This window comes from Macaca thibetana, chromosome 10 (assembly GCF_024542745.1).
Source record: "Macaca thibetana thibetana isolate TM-01 chromosome 10, ASM2454274v1, whole genome shotgun sequence".
Taxonomy (NCBI): Eukaryota; Metazoa; Chordata; class Mammalia; order Primates; family Cercopithecidae; genus Macaca; species Macaca thibetana.
In genome coordinates this window covers 53,636,205-53,660,489 of record NC_065587.1, presented here as the reverse complement: position 1 = coordinate 53,660,489, position 24,285 = coordinate 53,636,205, and the positions used below count along the sequence as shown (strand labels likewise).

The 24,285-nt window shown below is 53.0% G+C and overlaps 2 protein-coding genes across 2 annotated transcripts in view; both read right to left on the bottom strand.

Annotated features, from left to right (window-relative positions):
• CDH22 (cadherin 22) overlaps positions 1–9,815 on the bottom strand; it is a 132,911-nt gene extending 123,096 nt beyond the window's left edge. Inside the window, exon 1 of the mRNA XM_050806456.1 lies at positions 9,379–9,815. The gene's annotated coding sequence lies outside the window, so the exon portion shown is untranslated. The remainder of the gene's footprint in view (positions 1–9,378) is intronic.
• Positions 1–17,478, bottom strand: part of NCOA5 (nuclear receptor coactivator 5) — a 255,054-nt gene extending 237,576 nt beyond the window's left edge. Inside the window, exon 1 of the mRNA XM_050806489.1 lies at positions 17,474–17,478. The gene's annotated coding sequence lies outside the window, so the exon portion shown is untranslated. The remainder of the gene's footprint in view (positions 1–17,473) is intronic.
• Between the last annotated feature and the right edge of the window lie 6,807 nt (positions 17,479–24,285).

The window sequence follows — 24,285 nt, the reverse complement described above, 5'->3', positions numbered from 1 at the left end:
ATGAATAATCTCAACTGGCATCTCAATTTTCCCCTATATATATCCCAAGTATAGGCTCCCCTAATTTGGTTAATGGACCCCAGTTCTCCCAGACACCAGGCCTGAAGCTTTGTCATATTTCATTCCTCCGTCTCCCTTATCTCCCACAAGCAAACAGCTCTGAGTCCTGTTGATCCTATTTCCTTGGGGCCTTTCTCCCTGGCCCCTGTTCTCTACAACTTCATTAAGCCCCCACCCCACTTATCTCCTGGACAATTTCAGCTGCCCCTGTCTGTTGCCTCCTTTCTCTTTCCCTCAAGTCCATCCTAAAACACTGCCAACAGGAAATTCTTTCTACAGCTTAATTCCAGCCAGCAACCTTCAATAACTTCCTATTGCCTACATTCCTCAGCCTGGAGCTCCACGCATCTGAATTCAGCTACAACTTCCCTTTCTGGTCCTCTCTGTCTTTCCTCCCCTCCATGTCCTCTGTGCCCTGGTCAACGGGGCAACTGGCTGGCACCCAAGCCTTTGCCAAGCTCCTCCTCTTTGCTCACGCTCTTCCCACCTGCTGGAAAGCACCCCCGACCTCCACCCATACCCTCCACTTGCGGCAGCATCATCCTAGCTTCAATACACAGCTCAAATGCTGCCTCCCCACGAAGCCTCCCCTGGTGCCCGCGACCAGATAGAGCCAAGTGTGCCACTTCCTCAAGAGCATTTATGGAGCACCTACTATGTGCCCAGCTGGCAAATAGGGTCCCGATGGTGGGAGGGCTAGGACACAGGAGAGACACAACCTTTGCCTTCCAAGGTACACAGCCTGCTCATGTAGTCATGTGTGTGTGAGCATGCAGGTGCGTACAAACATATACAGAATTCAAGGGGAAAAATAAGGGCATGGCTAGGTGCAGTGGCTCACGCCTATGTGAGACTCTGTCTCAATAAATAAATAAATAAACAATAAAAAAATAAGGGCAAAATAGCACAGTATTAGTAGCTAAGGCTTATGGAACACTGAATATGGGCCTAAGTGCACTGTTCTAAGTGCTTTACTTCTAATAATTCATTTCACCTTCTCAATAATCCTATGAGGTAGGTACAGATGAGGAAACTGAGGCAGAAAGTCACTCAGCTAGTAAGTGGCAGGGCGAAGATGGGAACCCTGGAAGTCTGGCTCCCAGGCAGTTCTCTCAACAGCGCACAGTAGTGTGTCATGAATAGTGCTGTTGGAGTGGGGAGGGCAGAGAAAAGCCATGATAAGGCTCATTCTGACCTCCCAGCTCCCCTCCCACCCTGCCAACCCATCTTCCTTCTTTTCAAGCCATTTGAATAAATGGACACTGAAATAGACTCAGCTAGGGGCAAAGGATTCAGTCTGCTCTGAGACACCATAGGGCCCTGGGCAAGTTCCAGCCTCTCCCTGGGCCTCAGTTTCCCTTCTGTATCATGGGCTTGGATTGGTTAGTCCCTAAAGGCCCTTTCAACTCAAAAATGCATAACCCTAAACACAGTCACTTGGATCCTAGAAGACGCAAGCCTTGCCAGCCTCCTGGCCTAGGGGCTGGGCTGCCTCTCCTGGGAACTCTCTGTTGTCCCTGAATACACAATTTTAGCCTCTGGTCCCTGTGGGCCCCACTGTGAGGCCACAGTCCTGTGTCTAGTTACCTGAGTCTGTCTGGCTTGTCACCTACCCATCATCTTGTCTACCCGCTGACCTGGATCCACCTGCTTCTGCTACCCATCCATCAGTCTGCCTGTGCCCATCCACCTTGTGTCCCCCGCCTGCCTGGTGCCTGTCACTCTGCCCATCACACACACACGCGCGCGCGCACACATACACACGCATACACTCCACCTCCCCAGCTCCCCTCCCCTACTCTGCAAGCACTACGGTGACAACAAAGAAGACGGGGCGGGGCCTTCTGCTTTTTTCACTCACAGAGGGGTCTGTGGTGTTAACATCTGGACCTACTTTCCAGAAGCCAAAACAGTTCTCTGCCATCCAGCATCCTTCCCTTCCCCAGGGACCCCCCAGGCCCCTCTTAGCTGGCCCCAAGGGCTTCTACTTGAGGAATCTGGTCAGGGCCACGCGCCTCCTGCCAAAAATGTCCAAGTGGTCCCTGAAGAAATCATCGGACAAGAGCGTGTAGATGTGTGTACAAGGATGTTCATGGCAGAATTGTTTGTAATAGCGAAGGATTGGAAACAACCCAAATGTCCAACAGTGGGGGCTGGTTAAATGAATTATGGGCCAGCCACACAATGGAGAACCATGCAGCTCTTAAAAAATGATGATGTAGATGTATATTTATCGAAATGGCAAGACATTCACAATATATTATAGGGTGAAAAAAAGCAGGTTATGGAGGCATATGTATAAAGCAAGATGCCATTTTTATTTTTTAAAAATCTATATATGTCAAGAAGGATATGCACTGAAATGGTAGCCAAGTGGTGGTAAAATTATGGCTAATTAAAAATGCTTTCATATATAAAAAGATACATACATATATACATATATATATAAATGTACACACGCACACACATAGAGAATCACTCTGTATTAAATACTTCCTGTGAGCCCAGTGCAGTGCTAAGCACTTTGTCTGTATTACTTCATTGCTCCAGAGTCCTTGGAGGTAGGTTTTATTAAAACCATTTTCTAGATGAGGAAACTGAGGTTCACTCAGCTATTAAGTGGCAGAGTTGGAACTTCAACTCTGCTCTGTCTGCTTCCAGAGCCCGTGCACCTAATCACTAGGTTGTCATGTTTCTCATTTTGTTTATCTGTAACTTGCCTATTAAATATATATATATGGCCGGGTGTGGTGGCTCATGCCTGTAATCACAGCACTTTGGGAGGCCAAGGCGGGTGGACCACCAGAGGTCAGGAGTTCGAGACCAGCCTGCTGAACATGGTAAAACCCTGTCTCTGCTAAAAATACAAAAATTGGTCAGGCGTTGTGGCAGGTGCCTGTAATCCCAGCTACTCGGGAGGCTGAGGGAGGAGAGTTGCTCGAACCCAGGAGGCAGAAGTTGCAGTGAGCCAAGATTGTGCCATTGCTCTCCAGCTTGGGCAACAAGAGTAAAACTCCGTCTCAAAAAAAAAAAAAAAAAAAAAAAAAAAAATATATATATATATATATATAGAAAAATATCTGTGGATCCAGGAGCTCCCCACCAGCCAGTGCATCCTTTTCTCCTCTCTAAGTGCCTGTGTATTAGCATGGTCCAGCTCTCTGGGGAGGGGCCAGGCAACCCTGGTTAGAGTTGGGCCTAACTCTAACTCAGACTTCAAGGCTACGTGGCCTCAGGCCCCCTCTCCTCACACCCAAATTTAATTCAGTGAATGGAGTGAGTGCAGCTTTGCACCATATGCCACGCTAGACCCTAGGGAGGAAAAAATGAGAAAGCCCAGCGCCTGCCTTCAAGATCTTCTCATCCAGGGCTTGGTTTCTCAGCCTCCACACTATCAACAGTTTGAGCTACATGAGTCTTTGCAGTGGGGTGGGGCGACTGTCTTGTGCGTTGTAGGCGGTTTAGCAGCATCCCTGGCCTCTACCCATCAGATGACAGCAGCAGCCTTCTACGCAGTAGTGACAGCCAAAAATGTCTCGAGACATTGCCAAGAGTCCTCTGGGGGGCAAAATTGCCCCCAGTTGAAAAACACTGATCTAATGTGCTGCAGATGACACAAGGCAGGCAGTGAGAAAAGAAAACTAAACTAATTGCTACAGAGGTTCAAAATATAGACAGGAGTCACGTGTGCCTGGCTGGGTCCAAGAAAGCTTCCGGGGATGAACCTGTCCCCAAACCTTGAGAGCGCCTCAAGCTTCTTTCCATTCTACAGACTCATCCTGGATGGTGAGCTCCTCCTTCCTCATGGCCTCAAAACTCTGTTTCCAGCCCAGAACTCTCCGAGTGGGCCTCGATGTTTTTGCATGACTATTCATCAGGCATCCCCACTCATGTATCCCACTAGGATCTCACCTCGACCTGTCCACAGCTGGTCCCCACCTCTTCTTGAAAGCCCTTCTCCTCTTCATGTAGCATCTTCACGACCCACACAGCCTCCTGAGCCAGGAATGGGGACTCCTTCTCTCCCCCATGCCCATGCAGTTACTCAGCTCTATCCATTCCACTCCCACAACCCTCACGAGTGAGTGCCCCTCCATGACTCAGAATCAGACACCAGCAGCCCAGGACCTGGTCTTCCCCACCCAGCAGCAGGATGAGGCTTCTAATGGTGAATCTCCATGCGCCGCTCCCATGCTGAAAACCTGTGTGTGGCTCCCCACTGCTCTCGGGATGAAGGCCAAGCTCCTTGTATGGCTTTCAAGACCCACAGGACCTGGCTGCTGCCCACCTCGCTGGCCTGGTTTCCCGTGACTCCCACTCCCTGAACCCCACTTCAGCCAAGTGAACTCGCAGTTCCTCTGCTATTCTCCCTCCTCTTAGGGCCTTGGTACCCCTTGGCTTGGAGGCTGCCTTCCCTGCTCTTGTTCCTCCCTACCCCCCTTTATCCCATAGATAACCGCGAGACAGCCTGCAGGTGTGCCTCAACATCATTTCCTCCTAGAAGCCTCTGCTGCCCCGCCCATTGGCTGTCACAGTTATGAGAATTGTTCGTCTTCCTCCCTGGTCCACCAGACTCCTGTCGGCTGGGATTCAGGCTGCTTGCTCACCATTGTGTCTCTACCATGCAGCACAATGCTTAACACATAGTAAATGCTTTAGGTATATATGTAAATGTATATATTTTAAACTGGATAATGAATGGATGGTCAGACAGGCAGATGGGTGATGCAACGAAAAGGGGCTATTTGGGTTGGGTCCTTAATGCTTTGGAATATCTTCAGGGAAGGGCGTTCAGGTGGAAGGGCAGGTGGGGCTGGATGCAGGAGTGTCAGATTGGAAGCACAGTGGGAGATAAAGGAGGATGCAGACGGATTACAAGGACCTTGAATGTCATGGTGCCGAGTCTGGACTTAATTCAGTAGGCAATGGGGAGCCATGGAAGGGTTTTAATCAAGCCGGTGACACGATCCCACCTGCGTTAGAGAAAATACGCTCTGGTTGCCACAGGGGTTGCAGCCGGAGGGTATCAGAGGCTGGGAGGCCAGGGAGGAGGCTGCCACAACAGGTTAGGCATGAGCCAGTGAGGTCTGAGCTGGAGCAGGGATCGCGAGATGGATGAGAGGGGAGAAAAGGTAGAGATTAGGATGAAATGAATCTGTGGGACTCTAGAACATGTTCCTACACTGCCGGCTGCATGCAGGGACTCCACCTTCCTCAAGGCAAAGGAAGAAGGATCCTGAAGTCAGAGACAGATCCTGGTGGTCCTAACTCACTTCCCCTCCTGCAGGGGTGCAGGCAGCCAAAATCATGTGCAAAACCAAACAGGGAGGAACCACTGCCCTTACCCCATGGGAACCAAGGAATACAAATGGAGAGATACGAATAATAACGATACTGCTTTACGTATGGGGTGTCCTATGTGCCAGGCATCGTGCTCAGGACCATACATGCTCATGCACATTTAATCTTCACAACAACCCAATGAGACAGGTATTATATTTTCCTCCATTTCACAGAGCAAGAGACTGAGGCTCAGAGAGGCAAAGTAACTTGCCAGCAAGTCACAAACTCAGGCTGGTTGGACTCCAATGCCTACGCGCTTAATCATCTATTTATATTATGCACAGGAAAGAGCTGGTAACAAGTGGATGGCTGAAGGCTTGTGGGTCTGACGACAAAGCAAGAAGTTCCCAGCCTAATCCCAATGTGACAGCAGGAAGGAGCCTGCTGATGGGGCGTGGAGGGAAACGTGGGGGGAGAAGGGAATTCCTCCAGGTTTCTGCACCTCATGTGTTTGAAATCAGATCCACATATTCAGAAAGGTGTGTGCCCATTGTAAGAGAACTGAGCTAAGGAGTGAGCAGTGAACATATCCTTAACCCCCAGATGGGCCACCTTTGGAGTAATTAAAGAAAGGGATCCTTCTCTGGGGGTAAGCCGCCCCATAGGCCATGGCTGGTAAGTATACGAAGCCTTTTTGCAAATTAGAGAAAGATGCTCCCCTCCTCCAGGCAGGCACCTGACTTGGACAGTGGAGCTTAAAATAGATTTCAGTCCCCACTCTCCTCCTGCATTAAATGTCCTTGGACAGTCAACAACCTGCCCAACTGCATATAACAGCCATGCCCCCAGCCTTCCTGTCCTGCACCTCTGTTTCCAAGTAGCCACTCTGTATCATTAACAATGAGAAAATGTCCCTCCTGCCAGATACACAGAGCTCAAATCACTCCACAGACAACTTTCTTGTTAGGCCTTGTCTCCTCCATGAGGGGAAAGACAGTCCTACCATGCCCACCTGCCCTGATGAAAAGTTGAGGTCAGAGCCTGTCCTGGTGGTGAAATATCTAGGCTCTCTCTACAGGGGCCAGAATCAAAACACAAGGTTCTAGGAAGGAGAGGCCCTGACTCGAGAGCTCCATCTTAAAGGTGCTCTGAGGAACCCAGGGTGGAGGGTGTGCCCACTCTTGCTGGGGGCATGAGGCTTTTCTCTCTGAGCCTGGCCTGAGGCCTGGGTTTCCTTTCAGCCTGATTCCCCACCTGGTCCCCAGCCCCAGCACCCTTCCTGGCTCAGCTATGGGGAGGAATGAGGAAGTCCTCGGCCGTGAGGCCTCAGCTCACCCACCACCATAGGGTCTTCTATTCCCCCACTCTCTCCCAGGCCGTGCAGTGCCAGCTGCTGCCTGTGTTATATAAACAGAAATCATTCACTCTCTCTCCCTCTACCTGAGGCTGCATTTCAGACTGGAGTTTCCTGATGGAAGAAAAAGGGGAGGGGGAAGAACAGAGAGAGAGGAGAGGAAGTTTAATTGGCTGACTCTTATCGCCCATGTGGTAAATAAACTGGCTGCTCCGAACTTTGCCAACTCGGGAAGAGACGGGCCCTCCTGGGCTCCCTGCCCCAGCTATGGCCCGGCCCCTGTCAGAGGGCTTCAGAAAGCAGCGCTCCTGCAAAGCCCTCAGAAAGACCAATGCCTGGGGAAGCAGCAGGGGCATCGGGGGTTCCAGCCTCTGGGTATGATTATTCCAGAGCACGACCAGAAACATCCTGAGATCACAGCCACCCTTTTGACAGAAAGGCTGTGACTCACCCGGAGGTCACAACACACTTTTAGGGGCCAAACTTTGTCCTCTGCTTCTGCTACTTGGCTTCTCTGCTAAAGGCATTCAACAGCTTTCTTCCCGCACTGGACTGGGAGCACTGGGGTCTAACTTGAACACTTCATGCTGGATTTAAGCAAGCGTCTTCTTGTCCTGCCTGCAGCATGAAGCCAAGAAATGGCTCTGTTTTGCCCCAGGCCTACCCAACACATAAGGAGCGTTGGTGAGGCCTGGAAGTCAAGATGCCTGGGTTCCTATTCTGGCTCTGGGTATAGCTTACCATGTGACCTCGGGCCGCTGTTGCCAATCCTTGAAAATAGAAAAGAGGGCAGCCCAGGTGGTCTCCAATATGCTGATCACAGTTAGGAATAGGGAAAGCGGTTCTCATCTCCAGGGGCCCCCTGATGGGGACGCACAAGAGGTACAGGTGTCCCTTAGCTGAGAGAGACCTGGCTGGCTTTATAAAGTACCTGCCCCCGAGGCACTGGCAGTGGTGGTCCCAGAAGGGCACATGGACATCTCCAGGAAGCAGTGTTTAAATGTTGGCAATGCCCTTCCCTTCCAGGAGGAATGGAAGAGGAGAGTTCCAGACACTGGGACAAGGAGGGAAATAAGGGTGAAGTAGAGAAATGACTGGGGCAGGGAACAGGTGAGTGCTACAGAAAAACTGAGGCAGACAGGACAGAAGATGGGTCCTGGAGGACGGGGAAATGGTCATCTATGGGCAAAGACCAAAGAATGTCACTATGGGTGTAGAGGCCAAATTTCAACAAGGGCTGTAGACTAGAGGCAACTGAGGGGGACGGAGTGGGCACTGAAGGACACATACACGGGATACTAATGAAGGACAAAGAGTCATGGTCGTTAGGGTGGAGCCTTTGGGCCCCAGGGCAGTGGTGATGCTGATATAGGGTAGTGGCGCTGACCAGTGGGAGAAGAGGATGAGATCCTGAACCTGACTGGAGGGGCCACAGAGAGCTGGCAACAGCCAAAGCCCTCGAATGAGCCGCTGCCTGTGCTGGGGGCACCTTGGCCAGCTCCAGAAAGCTGGGGAGTGCTGGAATCAGCCCCAGGGAAAAGAAGCTGGCATTCGCAACCCTGGCGACGCCCGAAGGGGTGGGAGAGAAGAGGTTCCCAGGAGCGAGCGCCTTGGAAGCCCTGAGCGGCCTCAAACAGCAGTTTCTCTGCTCGCCACAAGGGGGTGCCCTGCACCTCGGGGAGACCTCGGGGGACCCTGGATCAGCTCTGCCCGCTGCAGCCACGCCTGGGACAGGGCCCGACAGTGCCAGAGAAGAGGCAGCCGGGAGGCGCGAGCGAGACGGGTCCACATTGTGCCCACCCAGGGCTGCCCAGCACCCTGAGCGCCCACGCAGTCCACTCTTCCCAGTGAACGCCGCGGCCCCCGAGGGTTAGCCCTAAGTGGCGCTCTCTTTGGACGTTAGGCGGTCGGGGGCCCCGTCCTTCTTCCGAATCGGGGACGGTGTCTCCGAAGTCGAGTCCTAAGGAAGAGGGCAGCGCTGGTCCTCGCTCACCGCCAGCCCGCCCGACGGCCAGAGGGCAACAGGGTCGCGCGGGTGGGGCCGGCAGGGGTCCCTGTGGGCCGGTTCCCCGGCTCAGAGGGGGCCAGAGCCATGCGTGTCGCCGTGGCTGGAGTCAGCCTCCGGGTGCCCCCGGACGCGGCACGACCTCGCACACACACACCGCGCGCACACGCTCGCGCCGTGCGGTATTTCCCGGCCCCGGACCCCGCCTCTGGGAGGGGCCGGGGAGCCGAGCCCCGCTAGCAGGGTTGGGGGACCGGGAACGCCTGGGTCCCAGCCTTCGCGTCAGGGCTGTGCTCCACCTTCCCAGCTCCTTTTGGAGCGCCGGCTCGGCCCCTGGCGTTGCCACCCCTCGGCCCGCGGGGGTCCCGGAGGCTCCCGGGCGCGCGACGGACGAGGTTGTGGGGACGGGTGGGGGCTGCGGGCTTTGGGCCGAGAGGCGGCTCGGCTCCGCGCCGGGGAAAGTTTGGACGTGGGAAACTCCCTCCCCGCCCGCCCCGCCGAGAGGAGGGGGCGCGCAGGGCCGGGCGCAGGCACCCCGGCTCCTCCTGCGGCTGGAGGCTCGCCCCCCGCGCCGCCTGCCCGGCCGCTCCCGCCGACCAGGGGGCTCCCTCCCCGCCGGGCAGCCTCCCCTCGGCGGCGATCCGGCCGCCCCTCCCGCGGCACTCCGCGCTCTTACCTCGGGGAGCGGCCCGGGGCTCCCCCCGGTCCTGCCGCCTCGGGACGCTGCGTGGGGCGGAAGCCCCGGCGCGGGCGACGGGCGAGTCCGGAGCCCCGCGGCCGCCCGGAGGAGCCGGAGGGAGAGCGGGAGCGAGAGGGGGAGCCGCGGCGGCGTGTGCGCGCGTGTGTGTGAGCGAGAGAGCGAGAGAGCGAGGGAGTGAGCGAGCGAGCGGGAGCGAGGGAGTGTGCGTGTCTGACTAGGGGGGAAGTGTGCAAGGGACGGATCCCTTCCTTCCTCCCGCAGCCTCTGGTGGAGACTCGGAGAATGCAGCGCCCGCCGGGCAGGAGCGCCGCACAGTGCCGAGCAGCAGGCGGCCGCCGGGCCCGGACCCCCGCAGCCGGGGAGCCCCGGCCCCCGCCCCAAGGATCGCGCCCCTCCTACGCCACGAGGGGACGGCCTTTCCCTCTCTCGGGCGGCCCAGTCCCAGGAAACCCCACAGGGGACAGTGCCCCTCCCTCCTCCAACCCTAGATCCGCGCGGAGGGAGCGCCCCCAGGAGGGGGACCATCTACCTCCCCGCCTGGCAGCTCCCCCGGTGGCCGCAGCTTGAGACCGGAGCCTATTCCCCCACCTGATTTTACTGCAACTACGGCTTCCCATTTCCGCCCCCGACTACCACGGCAGGCCGCCTTCAGAGGAGCGGGGCCTCAGGCGAGGGTAGGAGCAGTGTTCTCCAGTGGCCACCCCTGGCTTGCTGCCCAGAAAGGCCCCTTGCACAGACCAGATCGGCCAGTTCAGAAACAGTCACTGTGCATTGAGGTGGACAGAGACCAGGTGCCTAGGGCTGAGTCCCCAGGCAGGTGGGAGGTCGGGTGTACCCGGGAGAGAACCTTGTGGGCTTTTCCTCTGGAGGGTTCTGCTGGACATCCCTGTAACCAACAAAGTGAGCAGGCAAAACAAGACGCCTCCATCCTTAACTTGGTGCCACCTTGACCTGGAGAAGTCTCCCAATAAAATCTTCCCACTGCCCAGAAATTCCTTGCTAGTCGGGTTTTCCGTTCTTTAAAAAATCCGGCTGGTCCGCTCCCTGATGTTTTTTCCACCTGGTCTTGTTTCTTTCTATTGCTGCCTGGCTCTCCTTACTGCCTCATCTCTCTGGGATGAGGCCTAATGGAGGAGACCCTCCCACCCCCACTCCTGAGTTTTCAATATGAGGTTGTTGATGGTAGGATAGGACCAGTGACTCCCATCGACCCACACTTTATCTTGGGTTGTGGGTCCCCTTAGGAGTTACCCGCCCCCCTACTCCCCATGGCTTCCAGATAGGTGGGTGAAGGATAACAGGAGACTGGACAGCTGCAGACCTCTGTCCTGCCAAGCTGCCAATGACCAGCCATTTAATCACCCACAATCAGCTGCTGAAGTTCATGGCAAAGAAGGGGCAGGGCCCTCCAGGAACCCCGGCTCTACCTCATCCCTATCCTTCTCTCCTCCTCGCCTCCTTTCCCAATTTCCATCTCCATCTCCACACCCTAGTCCTTCTCCCTGATTATTGGAATCACCTCTCCTGCTGGCTGCCCCTCCGGCCCCTCCTACTAAACTCCATCATTCATTTATTTATTTTGAGATATATTCTCCACTGTGCCAGGCTGTTCCCTCCCCTAAGTCCTTCTCTTGGTTTATTTCCCTTCATTGATCTCTTCCAGCCTTGCCTTTCTATTGTCTTCCTTTTCCCCATCCCTCTCCTCTCTATTCTTAGCCTCCACTCTTTCATGCTTTCGGAGACCAGAGGCCAGCCTTCCAGATGCATCTCTTCACTTTTCTTTCTCTCCTCCTGCTCTGACTCACTTTTGCTGTTTGCTCCAGTTCCCACTCCCTCTTCGCCTCTTCCTCAGGGCCCTGGTGTGTGCTGTTCATCTCCAGAGTCAGACCTACTTAGTTGTCCACAGGTTGTTTTGGCCTGGGACACTGTTGCTCTCACATCTACATGCACACAGTAGGTGCTCAATAAATGTTATTGAATGAACTGCTGTCACATCTCTCTCTTTTGCTCTGGTCTCTCTCTTCTCTCTTTTTTATGAGATGGGTCTCACTATGTTGTCCAGGCTCGATTCCTGGACTCAGGTGATCATTCTGCCTCAGCCTCTCAAGTAACTGGGACACCAGGCATGTGCTGCTGCATCCAGCTCCCCATGACTCTTTATTAGGCCCTCAGGTTTTCCTATCCCAATGTTTCCTAATTTCAGGCTCATTCTACCATTATTTCCAATTCTTCCTTCAACAGACTTTCTCTGAGCATCCACTCTGTTGTGAGCACTTCGGCTAAGCTCTGAGAACACACTGAATGTTTACTGAGCACTTGCTGTGTGCCATAGTTTTGCTTTTAAGTCCTCACAATAATCAGGTACTAGTATTAGCCCATTTTACAAATGAGGAAACTGAGACACAGCGTTGAAATAGCAAGATCATTCAGATGGCAAGTAGGGAGATCAGGTTGATGCATTGGGCCTGGCTCAGATCTCTTACTCTGGTCTGGGAGAAGGTAAGCTGGGACTTCTGTTGCAGTGTGGAAGGTGCAGCAAGAGGCAGTGTGGTGTGGCAGAGGAAGAACTGGGCAAACCGGGGCTCTGAGAGCAGCTCTGCCACATGCAGACTGTGTGACCCATGGGCAAGCCACTTCCCCCAGCGTTGATGTGAAGAGAAAATGAGATGATAGTAACAATAGTTAGCATTTAGTGAACCTGTGCCATGTATCAAGCCTTCTCCTAAACGTTTTACACAGATTAGTTCCTTTTGCTCTCAACAAGTTTATAAATTTAAAATGGGGAAACTGAGCACAGAGCAACTATGAAATGTGCCCAAGGTCACACAATTAGTTTGTGGCAGAGCTGGGATTCAAACCAAGGCAGGCTGGGACCAAAGCCTGCACACTGAACTAGTGTGCAGTACTGCCTCTGGGCAAATAAAATGCCGAGTGCTTTGTAGTTAGAGCTTGAACCTGTGCTGCTTTATATCGTGTGGTGAGTCTACAAACAAGGGAGACACCACTCCTCCAGGGACTGGGTAGGGTAAGGAAGGACTTGGGGAGAGAAGCATGGCGAGGGAAGGATTCCAGGAGGAGGCGCATGTGAGAATTCTCCTTCCCAATCCATCAGAAGGGCACACAGCCCTGTCTTGGCACACGGGACATGTTTTCCCCTGGAGTAGTCATCTGGGTGCATGGCCATCTCTCTCTCTCTAGCCCAGGGTCACTCCACTTTGGCCCAATTGACATTTGGGCCAGATAATTCTCTGTCATTGGGCATGTCCCGTGTAGGATGCTTAGCAGCATCCCCAGCTTCTACCCACTAGATGCCAGCAGCACACCCCCTCCCCAGTTGTGACAACTAAAAATGTGTCCTGACATTGCCAAATGTCTCCTGAAGGGCAAAGTCACCCCCAGTTGAGAGCCCCTGCTCTAGTCTGAGCGCCCTAACAGCAGGGTCTGCTCCAGGGAGCCTGTGAGTTTGAGCAGGTGTCAGTGAAGGGTGTGTGTATGCGTGTGTATTGGGGGTGGGGAGGCTGCTCTTAGCTCCAGGCTCTGCTATTCTCCCTGGCTCTTTTCCTCTTCTTCTCTACACTTCTCTGTCATCTCTTTATCTGTCTGTCACCTTCTCATTCACTGTCCATCTATCCTCCCTTCTCTGACTCCCTCCACTCCTGTCTCTGTCTTCTCCCCCTCAGTGTCTCTGGTCTCTCTGACTGTTTCTGAATGGGTGTCAGTCTCTTGTTACCTGCCCCTACATCTTCTCTAGCACCCTTCTCCCCTCCCCCGATCTGCTTATCTCCTAGCTGTGTCCCTGCATCTGTCTTTCTCTTTCCGTTTCCCCCCTCTCTGTCCTGTTCTCTCTGCCCCCGTGTCTGTCTCCCTCTCTCTGTTTCTCTGTCTCTTCTCATCTCTGTTTCTTCGGGGCACCCAATCTCCCTCTGTCTCCTCTTGCCTGTCCTACTCTGATTCTCTCTGTCCTCATCCCGCCCCATACCCCGCCCCCCGCCCCCGCCCCTTTTCCCTTTATCTCTTCTCCCCACACTTCCTTCTCCTCTTCCTCCTTCCCTCCTTCCTTCCCACTCCCCTCCTCCCCCTCCCTTCCTCTACGCTCCCCACTCTGTGCTTCCCCTCCCTTCCCTCCCTTCCTCCCCCTCCTCCCGCTTTGTCTGTGGGAGCTGGAAGTTAAAAGCTTTTCCGAACTTACTCTCCAGTCGCTGTTCCCGGCGCCTTTCATCTCGCCAGCACATTTGTAAAACTGCGCAGACTGAAGGGCCGTGACATGAACAAGCAAAGAAATGTCAGCGCGGGGACGGGGCCGTCAGCCCTCAGGGGGGCATGGGGAGCAGCCGGGGCACACCCCAGCCCCTCCCCAGAGGGACCCGGGAGCCGAACGAGGGCGCCCACCGGGGACTCCCGGCGCTCTACGCCTCTGCGGAGCCGGCTTCCTCCGCCGGGGCCGACGGGAGCGCAGGGAGGGGGAGGGGACCCCGTGGGGACGGGGAAGCAGCCCATGGCTGGGGGCTCCAGGAGGGGAAGGGGCGAGCCTGCGGGAGCCACAGGGGCCGAGGCCACTGCGCCCTTAAACACCTCCACCTCATCGCGTTAATCCTCGCAGACCCCGTAGCCAGACTGCCTGGGTTCAAATCCCATCAAGGCCCCTTGCCACTGTGTCACCCTGGGCAAGTGACTTCACCTCTCCACGTCTCAGTTTCCTTATAGTAAAATAGAGATGGTGAAGACTGGATGAGCAAATCCTTGTAAGGCACTTAGGATAAGTGTTTGCTGTAATTAATAAGAAGAACAACAGCAACTACTCACAAAACAGGGTTATCATCCCCATGCTACCGCTGGGGAAACCAGCGGTAGAAAGTGGACTTGCTGGACGGGAGAGAAAGTGCCTTGCTGGACGACTCAGACCAAGTCAGGGGACGAACAGGAATTTAAGGCCAGCTCCTTCCTCTCCTTTCCCCTCTTTCTCCTGAAGGAAGTGGGTGCAGGGATGGAACACAAGTTCTAGGAGCTTAAGAATTGAGTCTGTTTTGTTCACTGCACTATCCTCCCAATGCAGCACATAGTAGATGCTCAATAAATACTTGTTAAATGTATGCGTGAATAAATGAATGCAAACGCTGGAAAGGTGCCGAAGTTAGAAAATGGGAAGGCTACTTTGTCTGTGGTGGGCTGGGGTGGGGCCGGGTGGGAAAAGTAGGAGGCCAGCGCCTGCCAAGTTGCAAGCTTTGTGAACTTGGCACTCCATCCAGGGCCCGAGCACAACGGCAGCACCATGGACAGTGGCTATGGCCCAGGCCAGGATCCAGCTTTACACCAGGAGCTCTTCTGGGCATGCACATCTCAGCTCACATCCCAGGTCCCTAAACCTACTCCTGTCACCTCTGTTTGGGGCTAGGTCCCAACCTTCTGCCTCCTATACACACTCTGTCTCTTTTCTGTCTCTCTCTTTGGACCCAGATCCAAAGCCACTGGGAAAGACGTGCCTCCCCGCTTTCCCTCTCCCTTCCTGTCAGCCCTAGACAGCTTCTGCAGCCCCGAGGCCTGACACTGCAGGTGGCTGCGTGGAGATGGGAATAAGAGTCCCCTGAGCTTCCCTGAAAGGCCCTAAAGACAGAGCAGAGTAGAGCAGAAACTGAGCACTTGGACCTTCCCTCCTGAACCCCCTTCCCTGGGGTGGTGGGGTGAGACGGCCCTGCCACACTCCCCCCACACACTTCAAACACCGACTCTCCCTGAATTATTCACCTGCCTCTCCTCAGGGCTGCTGCAGAGCGCCCAGCCCAGGTGCTGAGGAAGAAAAAAGCAGAAAGGCCCATTAAATTTAAACACCGCTGAGGATTGTCAGATGTGAGGTTCTATTCCTGGCCTGGAGAAGACCCGCCAGTGGGAAGCGAAAGGGGATCTGCAAGGGGATGAGGATGAGGGACCCACCCCGGGCCGAGTGACCTGCTGAGCACCAGAAGGGCTGGGGCCAACATGCCACAGAACCCAGGCCTTCCCTCACCTGCAGGTTCTCACCCATGAGGAAGTGGACTTTGCCGGACGATTTCATTCATCTGGTTCTGGCAAGAGGGGGGTACCCATCTAAAAATAGCTTCTCTGCAGCTACCTGAAAGCCCACCATTATGGCTTCAGCATGAGGAACAGGGCATTGCCTCTCCAGCTTCCTCTCCCACTGTTTCCTTCTTGCACCTTATATTCTGGTAGTGCCAAACTCTTTTAGCTTCTATCCACTCTGAGCTTTTTTAATGTTGTCCCTGCCACTTGGAGCTCCCTCTCCTCCTTTGTTTTGTTGGAAAACTCCTATTTGTCTTTTGAAATCCAGCGTTAAGTATTAAACCAGCAGGAGGCATGAAGTTCTCCCACCTCCATTGGACCTACAACACATGTCCCTGTTTGCTTCCCTCCTCCCGCCTCTCATGGGTAGCAGATTCCTTGACTCTCAGGCCTGATGGGGCCATCACAGATGACGACTTCTTAGGAACAGGCAGTTGGATGCCACAGAGAAAGTGCTAGATATCCTGAGAAGCCTAAGATCTTCCGGCTGTGGCTCCGACCTCAACTCTCTCTGTGTTTTGGGCACGTCTCTAGTTCTTTCTTTTCTTGGCCTTGGTTTTCTGTTGCATAAAATAAAGGAGGAGTGGTGGGGGAAAATGTCATGATGACCAAGAGCCCTTCCGGGATCCAGGACTCTCTGCTCCACACGTACTTTTCCAAACCATGTCTTGCTTCTTCTCTGTGTGGATGCTGCCTGGCCACCCTCTGATTGACACCTGAAGCAGTGGTGTGCTGGAACTGGTTTGTGTTGGCTTATCAAAGCCAATTGTTAGAGTCTTTTCCCAGGAATTTTGCAAGCCAGGTTGGCAAGCCCTTGAAATTGGCCAGGTTGAGAATATTTACACCACAAAAAAGAAATGATAAACAATACAAATCAGGGCTTGCTCCCTGCTTCCCCTAGAGCCAGCTCACCTCTGCCTGAAGGTCTCATTCCTACCTCCAGGCCTTTCACCTCCAGGCCTCTGCCCCTGTGGTCTCTGGCTGAGCCACCTCTGCTCCATCCCTTGCTATCTGTTCTTTCTCACCGAGGTTTCAGACTTCAACTCATGGCCGGGCGCGGTGGCTCAAGCCTGTAATCCCAGCACTTTGGGAGGCCAAGACGGGCGGATCACGAGGTCAGGAGATCGAGACCATCCTGGTTAACACGGTGAAACCCCGTCTCTACTAAAAAATACAAAAAATTAGCTGGGCGCGGTGGTGGGCGCCTGTAGTCCCAGCTACTCGGGAGGCTGAGGCAGGAGAATGGCGTGAACCCGGGAGGCGGAGCTTGCAGTGAGCTGAGATCCGGCCACTGCACTCCAGCCCGGGCGACAGAGCGAGACTCTGTCTCAAAAAAAAAAAAAAACAAAAACAGACTTCAACTCATACCTCACCCACTCAGAGCTGAGTGCTTCTTCCTTCACCCGATAGTGCTCCTTACTGCCAGGAATGCTCATTTTTAGTGGGGAAAAATACACGCTTTGGAGCAGACAGATCCAAGTGGAAGTCCTGGTCCTGTTCTGTGCTCACAAGGTTGTCTCCTTCTTGTCAGTGGCGCTCCTGCTCAGCTGTTACCTGTTTACAGAGAACATCCCTGACCAACCCACGGCAAATGGCACTTCACCTCTATTCCATCTTGCCGTGACATCACACGATCTTTTCACCCTGCTTTAAATTCTGAGCTGTTACCACTTCCTAACATTTACATTTATTTATTAACTCACCCAATGCCAGTTTCTCTCTCTAGGATGTGAGTTCTGGGAGGGCAGAGATCTTTTCTGTCCTGATTGCTGCTACATCCTCGTCTCCTAGAACCTTGCCTGGGACATATTAGGTACTCAATCATTTTGGTGATTAAATGAGTGTGACCTTGGGCAAGTCACGTCACCTCCCTGAGTTTCAGTTGCCTCAACACCCCACCTGGAAGGACGTTTGGGAGGTGTATTCCTGGCCTGAGCTGCCTTAGAGAAGGGCCAAGGACTGGGATCCTAGTACCAGCCCTGCCACTAACTCGCTGTGTCATCTTGGGCAAGTCTCGCCCCCCCTAGCCTCAGTTTTGCCATCTCTCAGGGGTCAGATGAGATGACGAGAAGTAAGGTGTCATTTCAATCTGTGGCTCCCATCTGCTGCTCCCTCCCACTCCCTCCCCAACTCATTCATTCATTCAACAAATATTAATGAGCATCTACTACATGCCAAGCACTGAGAATATAGCACCAAATGTGGGGATGACCTCAGGGGCTCTTACATTCCAGTTGGGGAGGAAAATAGACAAGATAAATTCACAAAATACATATAATGTCAGAGGGTGATGGTACCAAGGAAAAATTAAAAGCTGGAAAGGAGCATGGGGAGAGTTGAAGAGGGGGTGTCAGTTTTAGGAAGTGGGGGGGGTGGTCAGGGAAATATCTCACTGGGAAGGTGAAACATGAAGAAAGATGCAAAGAATGCCAGGCGTGGTGGCTCACACCTGTAATCCCAGCACTTTGGGAGGCCGAGGCAGGCCTCTTTGAGGTTAGGAGTTCGAGACCAGCTTGGCCAACAAGGTGAAACCCTGTCTCTACTAAAAATACAAAATTAGCCAGGCATGGTGGCATGTGTCTATAATCCCATCTACTCGGGACACTATGGCGGGAGAATCGCTTGAACCTGAGAGGCAGAGATTGCACCACTGCACTCCAGCCTGGGTGACAGAGTGAGACTCAGAAATTTAAAAAATGATGTAAAGGAGTCATTCCCTGGGGTAGAGGGAATGGCAAGTGCAAAAGCTTGAAGCAGAGTGGGCCTGGTGTGTCTGGAACCCAGCGGGCTGAGGCTACAGATGGGAGGAAGCATCTTATGCCTCCCTCCATCCCTCATTAGGAAGATGGTCACCACACCAAAGAGTGTGACACAGGAGTCTCGAAAGGAGGATGGGGGGACTCCCCTGTGCCTCCCTCCCTCCCTCGCCGCCTGGGCATCTCCTGAGTGGGGAGCCCGGGCTTGCTGCGGGTGTTGGCAGCTTTTGGATCGGCAATTTATCTCCTGATGCCTCGAGTTTCCTGGAGCTGGGCACTTCCTCCCCACTCAGCCCTGCTCCCCTGAGCGGCAAAGACAGGTGTGAGGAATTAGCTGTGGGGACTAATGCCATGACAGGAACCGGCACAAAAGAAGGGGACAGAGTGTAATGTTTATTACGTTTGAAGCAAAGCAAACATGCGGCCTATTTATGTATCTATAGAGAATTAATTGGCGAGCGGCAGCAAGAAGCAGATTATAAATTAGAATCATTTTCGCCAACTGAAACCCATTCATCTTGCTTCAGAATGGGCCTGTCACCTCCTCCTGACTAATTCCTTTTAAATTCGCTGCTTTTTCTCACCAGCCCCCTGCAGCTCTCACCTTGAGACCTGAACCCCACGAGGTTGCCAGCACCTCCGGGAAGGGCCATGGTCAAGCTCTGTGCTTCTCAGAGCCCACGCTCTTCCCCCTCCAGCCTCCTGGAACTCCCCCTGACCCACTACAACTGGTCCTGGGCCTGAACCCATGCTTTGCACTGCTGTCCCTCCTTCCCCTCTGCCCCAGAGCATCCCTCAGCCTCTCTCTGGCTCTGGCCTGTCCCCTGAGAATCTCGCAGGTTGGGCCCCCCACCAGCCTCACCTTGCAGAGGCTCAGGCCAGGCTGGTGGTTAAGGGAAAAGGGCAGCATGGGGCTGCCATCCGGGGGATGTTGAGGCACTGGCCACTGCCGCCTGCTTTTGACTCTGGGCTCCATGGGAATCAAAGGGAAGCCACGCTGCTGGGTCCCTGGCAGGTCAGACTCTGGCTTCTCTCACCTGGAGCCTGTGGAGATGAAAGGCCAGGGCAGGTGCCAGAGGCTGCCAGGCCCGAGAGTGGTGCTGTGCCTGCCCTGGGCTGTGGCCCAATTAACCCTTCCCTTCCTCCTGCCTGAGCTGCCATTGGCCCTTTGAGTCCAGAAGCTGCAGGGAAACCTTTGGGGAGAAGAGAAAGTAGCCAGAATGTGAGTGCCTGGGCCTGGGACAAGGTAGTTAAACATTAGAAGCATAATGGTTCAAGGTGCAGACCCTGGAGTGAAGCCTCCCTAGGTCTGAATTCAGGTAGCACCTCCCCACTAGAGGTGGTACCTCTCTGAGCCTCAGTTTCCTTGACTGTAAAATGGAACAGATGGTAGTAGTGCCTATGACCTGAACCAATATTCAGCCGGGCTTGTTAAAATATGGCAATACGGGGCCGGGCCTGGTGGCTCATGCCTGTAAACCCAGCATTTTGGGAGGTCAAGGCAGGCAGATCATTTGAGGTCAGGATTTTGAGAGCAGCCCTACCAACATGGTGAAACCTCGTCTCTACTAAAAATTAAAAAAAAAAATTAGTCAGGCATCGTGGCAGGCATCTGTAATCCCAGCTACTTAGGAGGCTGAGGCAAGAGAATCTCTTGAACCCAGGAGACGGAGGCTGCAGTGAGCTGAGATCATGCCACTGCACTCCAGCCTGGGTGACAGAGTGAGACTCTGTCACACACACACACACAAATTGCAATATGTTTGTCCTGGCCAACCCGTGGACCAAATGTTCTCTCCTGCTCCCATTTTACCTAGGGACACCTCCTCTCACCAAGGTCCAAAAACTAAAGGTTGGATCCTCTGGGGGCCATGAGGACCTGCTGCAGCCTCAGTGGTGAATGTTCTGATTGATCCTACGTGCTGTACTAAAGGTTAACTATTTTGTTTATCTGCCCTGCTTGAATCCCACAGATGTCATGAAGACTAAACAAGATAAGAGTATGGTGCTTCGAGGTCAGGAGATCGAGACCATCCTGGCTAACACGGTGAAACCCCGTCTCTACTAAAAAAATACAAAAAACTAGCCGGGCGAGGTGGCGGGCGCCTGTAGTCCCAGCTATTCGGGAGGCTGAGGCAGGAGAATGGTGTAAACCCGGGAGGCGGAGCTTGCAGTGAGCTGAGATCCGGCCACTGCACTCCAGCCCGGGCGACGAGACTCCGTCTCAAAAAAAAAAAAAAAAAAAAAAAAGAGTATGGTGCTTGGCATCCAGTAGGTGCTTAACAGAGGTAGGTATCATTGGTGTTATTATTAATTTGGACCAAGGCCCTAAGCCTGGAATCCTGGCATTCCAGGTCCCCACTTTACCCCACCTCCCCACCTTTTAAAAAGATTCACCAATAACTTCTGGCCTCCCCCCAATGAATGCACTGTTCCCACCCCCTGTTGGGCCTGAGACTCTCTCTGTGCTGAGCTCCTGAAACCTGCCAGAGCACAGACCTCCTGCGATGGGGAACCTTCTTCTTTGGGGATGTCGAGTCTCAGAGGCAGACCTGAGGTCCTTAAGGAGAGCACCTCAGCTAACTGATCTTTGTGCTCCCTTCTCCACAGATTGGCCACAGCCTAAGGGTCTTCCAAAAGTCCCAAGACTGAGACAGAGAGATAGGACTTGGCCCTGTACCACAGGGAGCATTCAAGCAGTTGTCAAGGGCCTATGAAAAAGTTTGACATGTGAAAAGGAAAAAAGAAAAGATAAGCTCCAAAATACAAAAAGAAAACTGCAAAATCAAAATTAATGGGTGTTTAATTAAATGTCTACAAAATCTAGCATTGTGCCAACTAGTCAGCACCAGTTCTGTTCACCTCTCCTCTACTCATGCATAGGAGAGGTCTGAAGCGAGAGTTGGTGCATTTTACTGCATGTGGTGTGGTGTGGTGTGGGGACCTTCAGAGCAGGAGTGTGTTGGGGTTCACCTCGGTCTTCAATCTCTTGGGTCACAGCTCTGTTCCTTGCTCACTGTGTGACCTTGGGCGAGTCACCTCCGCGCTCTGGGCCTGTTTCTTCTTTCTTCATCTGTCAAATGAGGAGAACCACTTCCCAGCTCCCAGAGTGGCTAAGAGGCTGTAGAAGAATGTTTCAGGAAAGTCTGGCGAGTGCTGATATTGCGTTGTGGGAATCCAGCAAGTGGAGGGGGCTTGCCAAGGCTGGCTGAAGAGGACTTGAATCTCAACCTCTGAGCCCCTCTCTGCCTCGTTCCCCTGCACAGGGTTATGGATAAGGATGATATTCAAAATGTGTAATAGTTAATAATGGCCATTGGAGCAAGACCCTGGGGGCCCTGCTGGGCAACTTGTAACCCGTTAGTTGCTGGATCCTGGGAAGACTCAGGTGTTCTGGGGTAGAGCTGGGTGTCAAGGAGGTAGGCTGAGCCCTTGGGAAACTCTACACAGGTAAGTACCTATTTGCCCACCAGAATGGAAAGATGTCAACATTTAAACACCTGGCATAGCCCTAGTGGCATGTGCTGGCTCCACCCAGCCTGTTATGGGTCATCTTCCAAGATGGGCCAGGACACTCTTGTGAGTGACACGGCATTTAGAGATCATTATTTATATGATGCCCCTATGGCCCAAAGATTCTGCTCCTGGTGTAAATCTCAGTGAAATTATCAGCATGACTGGGAGGAACAAGTCTGAGGATTCTCGTGCCCACATCGTGGTGAGGGGAGTTGGAGGCAACCCACCTCTCCTCCCTGGGGGAGTGGAGAGGAAGACATGGGAGACACACCCTGCAGAGGTCCTGGCAACTATTAGACAAGTGCGGAGACGGCCATAGATGGATCTTTAAAACATGAGATGAAAGGAATGAGGAACCAACTGGGATCTATAGCATAATGCCATCTATTTGAATTAAATGTGCATTCAGATGGTGGTCTATGAATTTATATATGTGTTGAAATTTATAGAGCTATACACCCAAAGAAAGTCAATGTTACTTTATGATAATTGAAATAAAATAAAACAATATAAAATAAGACAAGTGACCACTTTCAGAGAGCTCATAGTCTAGGAGGGGAGATACATACGAAAAACTGCATTTATACAAAATCATGCTCATTTGCAAGAACACATACAAAACAAAGGATCTCTTGTGATCTTGCTCTGTTATCTTGCTCCAGGAGCTCCCAGGTTAATACAGAAGACAGACAGAAAAAACCTTACTCCAGTATCATCAGGGCTGTGCATCCATATGAGGCACTCTGGGACCACAGAGGAAGGAACAATTTATTCTGTCTGGGGGAACCCCAGAAAGCTGCCCCTGAAAACAATGATATGTAATTTGAGTCCTCAATGCTGTCTCCAAAGAGTTCATGGTATGATATGATCTCCCTACCAGAGAACAGGCAATGCTTAATCCAAGGGAATGAAATTGAAATGGTGGGTTTTAGGTGCCACGGGAGAAGATATAGTTGGCCAGGTGGCCTTTCAGGCTGGGGGCACTTCTTGCCTTATCAGCTCCTGGTGTCTGGCTCCTCTGCAGCTCAAGCTGGGATTGAATAGGCAGGCTGTGTCCCCATCCCGAGATGCCTAGCATGTCTCCCTGAGGAGGAGAAGAAAGGTGGCCCTCCTCGTATCTTCCTAAGAGCCTGCTGTGGCCTTCCTGGTCTCCTCCATCCTGCTTCCACTTTCAATCCATCAGCTTTTGCTTGCTCCCCTTCCATCCCAGTAGCACACGGCCCCAGTGCAATCCCTGGCCAGCCCTTTCCTTCTTTATCACCAGTCTCCCTTGTCTGTCCTTCTCACAATTTCCTTCATCCTGTAGTCCAGAGGGAGCGTCCTGAAGTCAGGTCTTCTCTGCTGCTCTCCTTGTATGGATCTTCATGGCCCTCGGTGTGGTTCCAGCCCCTCTCCCGGGCTCCCCAGAGTGATCTCTCCCCATTCTCACTGCACTCCTTACCCTCAGATATCGCTAGACCACCTGAGCGCTGCCCTGCTTTGCTCACAATGTCCCATCTTTTGGAATTCCTTTCTACTTTCCCTCCTACTTCCCCTAGCTATGCACCCCTCAAGAACCAGACCTCACCCCCTCCTGGAAGCCTCACTCATCACCCAGGACTACAACCCCCAAACCTCTCCTATTCCAGACTGGTGCACACTGAATGAAAATCGTCTTCTTACTTCTCTGTTAAAGGGCTTGGGTTCAAAGAGCTGGCTTTAGATCCAGGTGCCTGAGTTCACATACTGATTCTGCTGTATTGCGCTCTTGGACCAGTTATTTGACCTTTCTGTGCCTTCTATTTCTCATCCGTACAATGGAAAAAAAAAAAAAGACTACCTATCAGAAGAATAAAAACAAACAAAAACGCTCCAAACCACACAAGTACCCAGCTCATGGGGATTTGGGGAGGAATAAGTGAAGCAGTGGGCATAAATTCTTGGCTCAGTGCCCAGCACATAGTAAGTGATCGATAAGTGTTGGCCATTATTGTCTGTCTCCCTGCACCAAGCTAGGCGTTCCTGGAGATCAAGGCAGAGTCTGATCTGTGTTTGGGGACCCAGCACCTCCCCAGGGTCTACTTGTTGAACAGTCGTCTGCCGGACCCTCCGCTACTGTGTACTAAAAGGTTCCACTTGGGTGCACCATTCGCATATTTGAGCCCTGGGTCTTAGAACTGGCACTCAGATTGGAGTTGTTCCATGCTTTTGATCTGGGGCCTGGCAGTGTCTATGATGGGGCTGAAGGGACCACCACTAGCCAGATCTCTTTCCCTGGCCTCCACTCACCTGCCCCCTGCCCAAGTTCCAGCCTCCCACTCAAGTCATCCTCTCTGGGTGATGTAGCATGTGAGGCAAAGGACAGGGTCTTGCCAGGGGCCTCCTTGGTGCCCGCCTGCCTGGCTCCCGCCTGGCTCCCAGCTGAGCTGCAACCTTTTCCAACTAGGCTTTCCTGCCTGGGTGGCCCTTGGCCTCATTAACAAAGAAGTTTTCCTTGGCAGCATTACTAATTAGCAGCAAAAGACGATTAGTGTCATTAACAGACTCAAAACATTTGTATTATGAGCTCCTTGGTGGT